Source organism: Syngnathus typhle, unplaced genomic scaffold (genome assembly GCF_033458585.1).
Source record: "Syngnathus typhle isolate RoL2023-S1 ecotype Sweden unplaced genomic scaffold, RoL_Styp_1.0 HiC_scaffold_120, whole genome shotgun sequence".
Lineage (NCBI taxonomy): Eukaryota > Metazoa > Chordata > Actinopteri > Syngnathiformes > Syngnathidae > Syngnathus > Syngnathus typhle.
In genome coordinates, this window is record NW_026872026.1 from 3,710 (window position 1) to 12,500 (window position 8,791).

Below are 8,791 nucleotides of genomic sequence, written 5' to 3' on the forward strand. Positions count from 1 at the left end.
CACCGGCCGCTGACGCAAACCCACGCCGGACAGGAGAGCTCAAAAGCCGGGTAACATTTCAAGGAAGACCCCCCCTGCGCAGACCTCCACTAGGCCGGGATGACTGTTCAGCTGTGGCGGGGAGTGGCCTCCCTCCGGTCGGCACGACGAGTAAATGACACCGGCCGCTGACGCAAACCCACGCCGGACAGGAGAGCTCAAAAGCCGGGTAACATTTCAAGGAAGACCCCCCCTGCGCAGACCTCCACTAGGCCGGGATGACTGTTCAGCTGTGGCGGGGAGTGGCCTCCCTCCGGTCGGCACGACGAGTAAATGACACCGGCCGCTGACGCAAACCCACGCCGGACAGGAGAGCTCAAAAGCCGGGTAACATTTCAAGGAAGACCCCCCCTGCGCAGACCTCCACTAGGCCGGGATGACTGTTCAGCTGTGGCGGGGAGTGGCCTCCCTCCGGTCGGCACGACGAGTAAATGACACCGGCCGCTGACGCAAACCCACGCCGGACAGGAGAGCTCAAAAGCCGGGTAACATTTCAAGGAAGACCCCCCCTGCGCAGACCTCCACTAGGCCGGGATGACTGTTCAGCTGCGGCGGGGAGTGGCCTCCCTCCGGTCGGCACGACGAGTAAATGACACCGGCCGCTGACGCAAACCCACGCCGGACAGGAGAGCTCAAAAGCCGGGTAACATTTCAAGGAAGACCCCCCCTGCGCAGACCTCCACTAGGCCGGGATGACTGTTCAGCTGTGGCGGGGAGTGGCCTCCCTCCGGTCGGCACGACGAGTAAATGACACCGGCCGCTGACGCAAACCCACGCCGGACAGGAGAGCTCAAAAGCCGGGTAACATTTCAAGGAAGACCCCCCCTGCGCAGACCTCCACTAGGCCGGGATGACTGTTCAGCTGTGGCGGGGAGTGGCCTCCCTCCGGTCGGCACGACGAGTAAATGACACCGGCCGCTGACGCAAACCCACGCCGGACAGGAGAGCTCAAAAGCCGGGTAACATTTCAAGGAAGACCCCCCCTGCGCAGACCTCCACTAGGCCGGGATGACTGTTCAGCTGCGGCGGGGAGTGGCCTCCCTCCGGTCGGCACGACGAGTAAATGACACCGGCCGCTGACGCAAACCCACGCCGGACAGGAGAGCTCAAAAGCCGGGTAACATTTCAAGGAAGACCCCCCCTGCGCAGACCTCCACTAGGCCGGGATGACTGTTCAGCTGTGGCGGGGAGTGGCCTCCCTCCGGTCGGCACGACGAGTAAATGACACCGGCCGCTGACGCAAACCCACGCCGGACAGGAGAGCTCAAAAGCCGGGTAACATTTCAAGGAAGACCCCCCCTGCGCAGACCTCCACTAGGCCGGGATGACTGTTCAGCTGTGGCGGGGAGTGGCCTCCCTCCGGTCGGCACGACGAGTAAATGACACCGGCCGCTGACGCAAACCCACGCCGGACAGGAGAGCTCAAAAGCCGGGTAACATTTCAAGGAAGACCCCCCCTGCGCAGACCTCCACTAGGCCGGGATGACTGTTCAGCTGTGGCGGGGAGTGGCCTCCCTCCGGTCGGCACGACGAGTAAATGACACCGGCCGCTGACGCAAACCCACGCCGGACAGGAGAGCTCAAAAGCCGGGTAACATTTCAAGGAAGACCCCCCCTGCGCAGACCTCCACTAGGCCGGGATGACTGTTCAGCTGTGGCGGGGAGTGGCCTCCCTCCGGTCGGCACGACGAGTAAATGACACCGGCCGCTGACGCAAACCCACGCCGGACAGGAGAGCTCAAAAGCCGGGTAACATTTCAAGGAAGACCCCCCCTGCGCAGACCTCCACTAGGCCGGGATGACTGTTCAGCTGCGGCGGGGAGTGGCCTCCCTCCGGTCGGCACGACGAGTAAATGACACCGGCCGCTGACGCAAACCCACGCCGGACAGGAGAGCTCAAAAGCCGGGTAACATTTCAAGGAAGACCCCCCCTGCGCAGACCTCCACTAGGCCGGGATGACTGTTCAGCTGTGGCGGGGAGTGGCCTCCCTCCGGTCGGCACGACGAGTAAATGACACCGGCCGCTGACGCAAACCCACGCCGGACAGGAGAGCTCAAAAGCCGGGTAACATTTCAAGGAAGACCCCCCCTGCGCAGACCTCCACTAGGCCGGGATGACTGTTCAGCTGTGGCGGGGAGTGGCCTCCCTCCGGTCGGCACGACGAGTAAATGACACCGGCCGCTGACGCAAACCCACGCCGGACAGGAGAGCTCAAAAGCCGGGTAACATTTCAAGGAAGACCCCCCCTGCGCAGACCTCCACTAGGCCGGGATGACTGTTCAGCTGCGGCGGGGAGTGGCCTCCCTCCGGTCGGACACGACGAGTAAAGCTATTTAGGAAAATCTGAGATAAATATCACTTGCATAATAATTTGGAACACGGTCCCGTGTTCCAAATTATTATGCAAAATGTATTTAGACACCAGCAATCGCACTTAGATTTGTTTCTTTTTTCTTTCTTTTAGCTTCCATAATGTTACCGGGCGCTGACGCAAACCCACGCCCGGCAGGAGAGCTCAAAAGCCGGGTAACATTTCAAGGAAGACCCCCCCTGCGCAGACCTCCACTAGGCCGGGATGACTGTTCAGCTGCGGCGGGGAGTGGCCTCCCTCCGGTCGGCACGACGAGTAAAGCTATTTAGGAAAATCTGAGATAAATATCACTTGCATAATAATTTGGAACACGGTCCCGTGTTCCAAATTATTATGCAAAATGTATTTAGACACCAGCAATCGCACTTAGATTTGTTTCTTTTTTCTTTCTTTTAGCTTCCATAATGTTACCGGGCGCTGACGCAAACCCACGCCCGGCAGGAGAGCTCAAAAGCCGGGTAACATTTCAAGGAAGACCCCCCCTGCGCAGACCTCCACTAGGCCGGGATGACTGTTCAGCTGCGGCGGGGAGTGGCCTCCCTCCGGTCGGCACGACGAGTAAATGACACCGGCCGCTGACGCAAACCCACGCCGGACAGGAGAGCTCAAAAGCCGGGTAACATTTCAAGGAAGACCCCCCCTGCGCAGACCTCCACTAGGCCGGGATGACTTTTCAAAGCTGCCTCTGCAGCTGCGGCGGGGAGTTGCCTCCCTCCGGTGGACACGACGAGTAAATACACCAGCACTTGCTCTTAGATTTGTTTCTTTTTTCTTTCTTTTAGCTTCCATAATGTTACCGGGCGCTGACGCAAACCCACGCCCGGCAGGAGAGCTCAAAAGCCGGGTAACATTTCAAGGAAGACCCCCCCTGCGCAGACCTCCACTAGGCCGGGATGACTGTTCAGCTGCGGCGGGGAGTGGCCTCCCTCCGGTCGGCACGACGAGTAAAGCTATTTAGGAAAATCTGAGATAAATATCACTTGCATAATAATTTGGAACACGGTCCCGTGTTCCAAATTATTATGCAAAATGTATTTAGACACCAGCAATCGCACTTAGATTTGTTTCTTTTTTCTTTCTTTTAGCTTCCATAATGTTACCGGGCGCTGACGCAAACCCACGCCCGGCAGGAGAGCTCAAAAGCCGGGTAACATTTCAAGGAAGACCCCCCCTGCGCAGACCTCCACTAGGCCGGGATGACTGTTCAGCTGCGGCGGGGAGTGGCCTCCCTCCGGTCGGCACGACGAGTAAATGACACCGGCCGCTGACGCAAACCCACGCCGGACAGGAGAGCTCAAAAGCCGGGTAACATTTCAAGGAAGACCCCCCCTGCGCAGACCTCCACTAGGCCGGGATGACTTTTCAAAGCTGCCTCTGCAGCTGCGGCGGGGAGTTGCCTCCCTCCGGTGGACACGACGAGTAAATACACCAGCACTTGCTCTTAGATTTGTTTCTTTTTTCTTTCTTTTAGCTTCCATAATGTTACCGGGCGCTGACGCAAACCCACGCCCGGCAGGAGAGCTCAAAAGCCGGGTAACATTTCAAGGAAGACCCCCCCTGCGCAGACCTCCACTAGGCCGGGATGACTGTTCAGCTGCGGCGGGGAGTGGCCTCCCTCCGGTCGGCACGACGAGTAAAGCTATTTAGGAAAATCTGAGATAAATATCACTTGCATAATAATTTGGAACACGGTCCCGTGTTCCAAATTATTATGCAAAATGTATTTAGACACCAGCAATCGCACTTAGATTTGTTTCTTTTTTCTTTCTTTTAGCTTCCATAATGTTACCGGGCGCTGACGCAAACCCACGCCCGGCAGGAGAGCTCAAAAGCCGGGTAACATTTCAAGGAAGCTATTTAGGAAAATCTGAGATAAATATCCTTTGCATAATAATTTGGAACACGGTCCCGTGTTCCAAATTATTATGCAAAATGTATTTAAGTGTCATAAAGATTACATTTTTTGTTTTTCAAGTACTGAAATCACCCTCAGTCATGGTACAGTCCATGGTAGTCTGCCAGGTGAGCGCAATTGTAGTAATTAACAAGTCTATTTAAGTTCCGCGTTTTTAAGCGTTCGGCCATTTCGTTCAACCATGGGGAGGAAAAAGGATCTCTCTGCTGTCGAGAAGCGTGAAATCGTTCGATGCCTTGGACAAGGTATGCAGACATTCGATATTGCACGAAAGCTTAAGCGCGACCATCGAACTTTGAAGAAATTCGTCGCTGATTCGGAGCAAACGCGCGTTCGTGCAGACAAAGGCACGACAAGGAAGGTTTCTGCAAGACAAACAAATCGAATCAAGAGGGCGGCTGCAAGCATGCCACTAAAGACGAGCAAACAAATATTCGACGCTGCTGGTGCCAGTGAAGTCCCACGAACGACGAGGTGCAGGATCCTCCAGAGGCTTGCAGTTGTGCGGAAACCCTCCATTCGGCCACCCCTGAACAACGCGAACAAGCAGAAACGGCTGCAGTGGGCCCAGACTTACATGAAGACAAATTTTCAGACAGTCCTGTTCACCGACGAGTGCCGTGCCACCTTGGATGGGCCAGGTAGGGTTTTTTAAGTTTTTCCTTGCACTTTTGAGAGCTCAGGGGATGCTTTGAGAATAATTGTCAATTTCTGTCTATGTGAAGCCCTTTGAGACTGCTTGTGATTTAGGGCTATACAAATAAACTTGATTTGACTTGACTTTACAGATGGATGGAGTCGTGGATGGTTGGTGGACGGCCACGATAGCCCAACAAGGCTGCGGCGTCAGCAGGGAGGTGGCGGAGTGATGTTTTGGGCCGGAATCATGGGGAGAGAGCTGCTTGGCCCCTTTAGGGTCCCTGAAGGCGTCAAAATTACGTCTGTTAACTACGTGGAATTTCTGACTCAACACTTCTGTCCATGGTACAACAGGAAGAACCGTGCTTTCCGTCAAAAGATCATCTTCATGCATGACAATGCACCGTCTCATGCTGCAAGAAATACGTCAACGTCTTTGGCATCTATGGGAATAAAGGGAGAGAAACTGATGGTGTGGCCCCCATGCTCCCCTGACCTCAATCCTATTGAAAACTTGTGGAGCATCGTCAAGCAGAAAATCTACGAAGGTGGGAGGCAGTTCAATTCCAAAGAGCAGCTCTGGCAGGCTATTCTTAGATCCTGCCAAGAAATTCAACCAGAAACTGTACAAAAACTCACAAGTTCAGTGGATGGAAGAATCGTGAAGCTGCTGTTGAACAAAGGGTCCTATGTTAAAATGTAACTTTGTTTTTTATTGAAATAAAGGGTCCTATGTTAAAATGTAACTTGTTTGTCTTTTCTTTGAAATAGCTTTTGATTTCAGTAAATATGACCTCCTAATGCTGTAAATTCTTAAGATGGGCATTTCAGTTCATAAAAACCTATAAAATGTTATAAAACTCTGTTGTGCGTAATAATGTGGAACAGTGCATTTTAAGTTTTTTATTTTTTAAAAATTCTGTGATCATTCGGAGGTTTGTTCAATAAAATTAGAATTCATCAAAATAATGGTTGATGACTTGAAAATTATGCTGACTCATTTTGCATCGACTATTTAGGAAAATCTGAGATAAATGTCACTTGCATAATAATTTGGAACACGGTGTAAGTGCGATTGCTGGTGTATTTACTCGTCGTGTCCACCGGAGGACGGCAAATCCCCGCCGCAGCTGCAGCGGCAGCGCTTAAATGTCTTCCCGGCCGCCTGGAACTCTGCACGGGGCGTGTTTCGTCCCGCGCAGCGGTACCAGATCGCGCTGCGCCGTCAGCCGAGCCGCGCGCGGTCCGCTGGAAGTCTACACTGTGTTCCAAATTATTATGCAAATTGTATTTATGTGTCATAAAGATTACATTTTTTGTTTTTCAATTAAACTCATGGATGGTATTACGTGTCAGGGCTCTTTGGATCACTGAGATCAATCTCAGACACCGGGGATCATTACCGGCCAGTTGAGCCCAAATTAAGGAAAAACTACTTAAGAATGGTGTTCCACATTATTAAGCAGATAATTTGAAGTTCGCTTTGAGCAGTGGCGGACGCCAACCCACGACCGGTGGGAGAGCTCGGAGGGCGGATGGGCTTTCAAGGAAGCCCCCCAGGCCGGTCCCACTCGCACTTAGAATTTTTTTTTTTTTTTGGCTTCCATAATGTACCGGGCGCGGACGCGAAACCCACGCCGGGCATGGCAGCTCGAAAGGCGGCTAAGCATTCAAGGAAGCACCGTCTGGAGCTTCAGAGCCGTTCCGCCTGACTTTTAACGTAGAGTACCGGGCGCAAACCACTAACTCAAGCCCGGCATGGCAGCTCGAAAGGCGGCTAAGCATTCAAGGAAGCACCGTCTGGAGCTTCAGAGCCGTTCCGCCTGACTTTTTTAACGTAGAGTACCGGGCGCAAACCACTAACTCAAGCCCGGCATGGCAGCTCGAAAGGCGGCTAAGCATTCAAGGAAGCACCGTCTGGAGCTTCAGAGCCGTTCCGCCTGACTTTTAACGTAGAGTACCGGGCGCAAACCACTAACTCAAGCCCGGCATGGCAGCTCGAAAGGCGGCTAAGCATTCAAGGAAGCACCGTCTGGAGCTTCAGAGCCGTTCCGCCTGACTTTTAACGTAGAGTACCGGGCGCAAACCACTAACTCAAGCCCGGCATGGCAGCTCGAAAGGCGGCTAAGCATTCAAGGAAGCACCGTCTGGAGCTTCAGAGCCGTTCCGCCTGACTTTTAACGTAGAGTACCGGGCGCAAACAACTAACTCAAGCCCGGCATGGCAGCTCGAAAGGCGGCTAAGCATTCAAGGAAGCACCGTCTGGAGCTTCAGAGCCGTTCCGCCTGACTTTTAACGTAGAGTACCGGGCGCAAACCACTAACTCAAGCCCGGCATGGCAGCTCGAAAGGCGGCTAAGCATTCAAGGAAGCGACGCCGGCCGGTCCGCGGGCCAAATAGGGTCCAGTAAAGTACCGGGCGCGGCCACTAACGCCTTGTGGCGGTCGCCTTGTGGCGGTCGGGGGGTGGCGGTCGGGGCTGGCGCTTGGGGCCGGTGGCGGTCGCCTTGTGGCGGTCGCCTTGTGGCGGTCGGGGGGTGGCGGTCGGGGCTGGCGCTTGGGGCCAGTGGCGGTCGCCTTGTGGCGGTCGCCTTGTGGCGGTCGCCTTGTGGCGGTCGCCTTGTGGCGGTCGCCTTGTGGCGGTCGGGGGGGTGGCGGTCGGGGCTGGCGCTTGGGGCCAGTGGCGGTCGCCTTGTGGCGGTCGCCTTGTGGCGGTCGCCTTGTGGCGGTCGGGGGGTGGCGGTCGGGGCTGGCGCTTGGGGCCGGTGGCGGTCGCCTTGTGGCGGTCGCCTTGTGGCGGTCGGGGGGTGGCGGTCGGGGCTGGCGCTTGGGGCCGGTGGCGGTCGCCTTGTGGCGGTCGCCTTGTGGCGGTCGCCTTGTGGCGGTCGGGGGGTGGCGGTCGGGGCTGGCGCTTGGGGCCGGTGGCGGTCGCCTTGTGGCGGTCGCCTTGTGGCGGTCGGGGGGTGGCGGTCGGGGCTGGCGCTTGGGGCCGGTGGCGGTCGCCTTGTGGCGGTCGCCTTGTGGCGGTCGCCTTGTGGCGGTCGGGGGGTGGCGGTCGGGGGGTGGCGGTCGGGGCTGGCGCTTGGGGCCAGTGGCGGTCGCCTTGTGGCGGTCGCCTTGTGGCGGTCGCCTTGTGGCGGTCGCCTTGTGGCGGTCGCCTTGTGGCGGTCGGGGGGTGGCGGTCGGGGCTGGCGCTTGGGGCCGGTGGCGGTCGCCTTGTGGCGGTCGCCTTGTGGCGGTCGCCTTGTGGCGGTCGGGGGGTGGCGGTCGGGGCTGGCGCTTGGGGCTGGCGTCCGCCAATAGTGGTTTAATTTCGGGAGGAAGATTGATTTTCGTCCCAAGCCCGCCGCTGGAGAAAATTTTAGGTACCAGGAGTGGATTTTTTTTGTCCACTCAGGAGGGGGACGTTGGCTGGTTTGGTGTCCGGGGGAAAGTGCTCTTTTCTCGGCCAGGAGAAAGATTAGACTCCCAGCCCGCCGCTGGAGAAAATTCTAGGTACCAGGAGTGGATTTTTTTTGTCCACTCAGGAGGGGGACGTGCTTTGTTGTCCGGGGGAAAGTGCTCTTTTCTCTGCCAGGAGAAAGATTAGACTCCCAGCCCGCCGCTGGAGAAAATCTTAGGTACCAGGAGTGGATTTTTTTTGTCCACTCAGGAGGGGGACGTGCTTTGTTGTCCGGGGAGAGTGCTCTTTTCTCGGCCAGGAGAAAGATTAGACTCCCAGCCCGCCGCTGGAGAAAATTCTAGGTACCAGGAGTGGATTTTTTTTGTCCACTCAGGAGGGGGACGTGCTTTGTTGTCCGGGGAGAGTGCTCTTTTCTCGGCCAGGA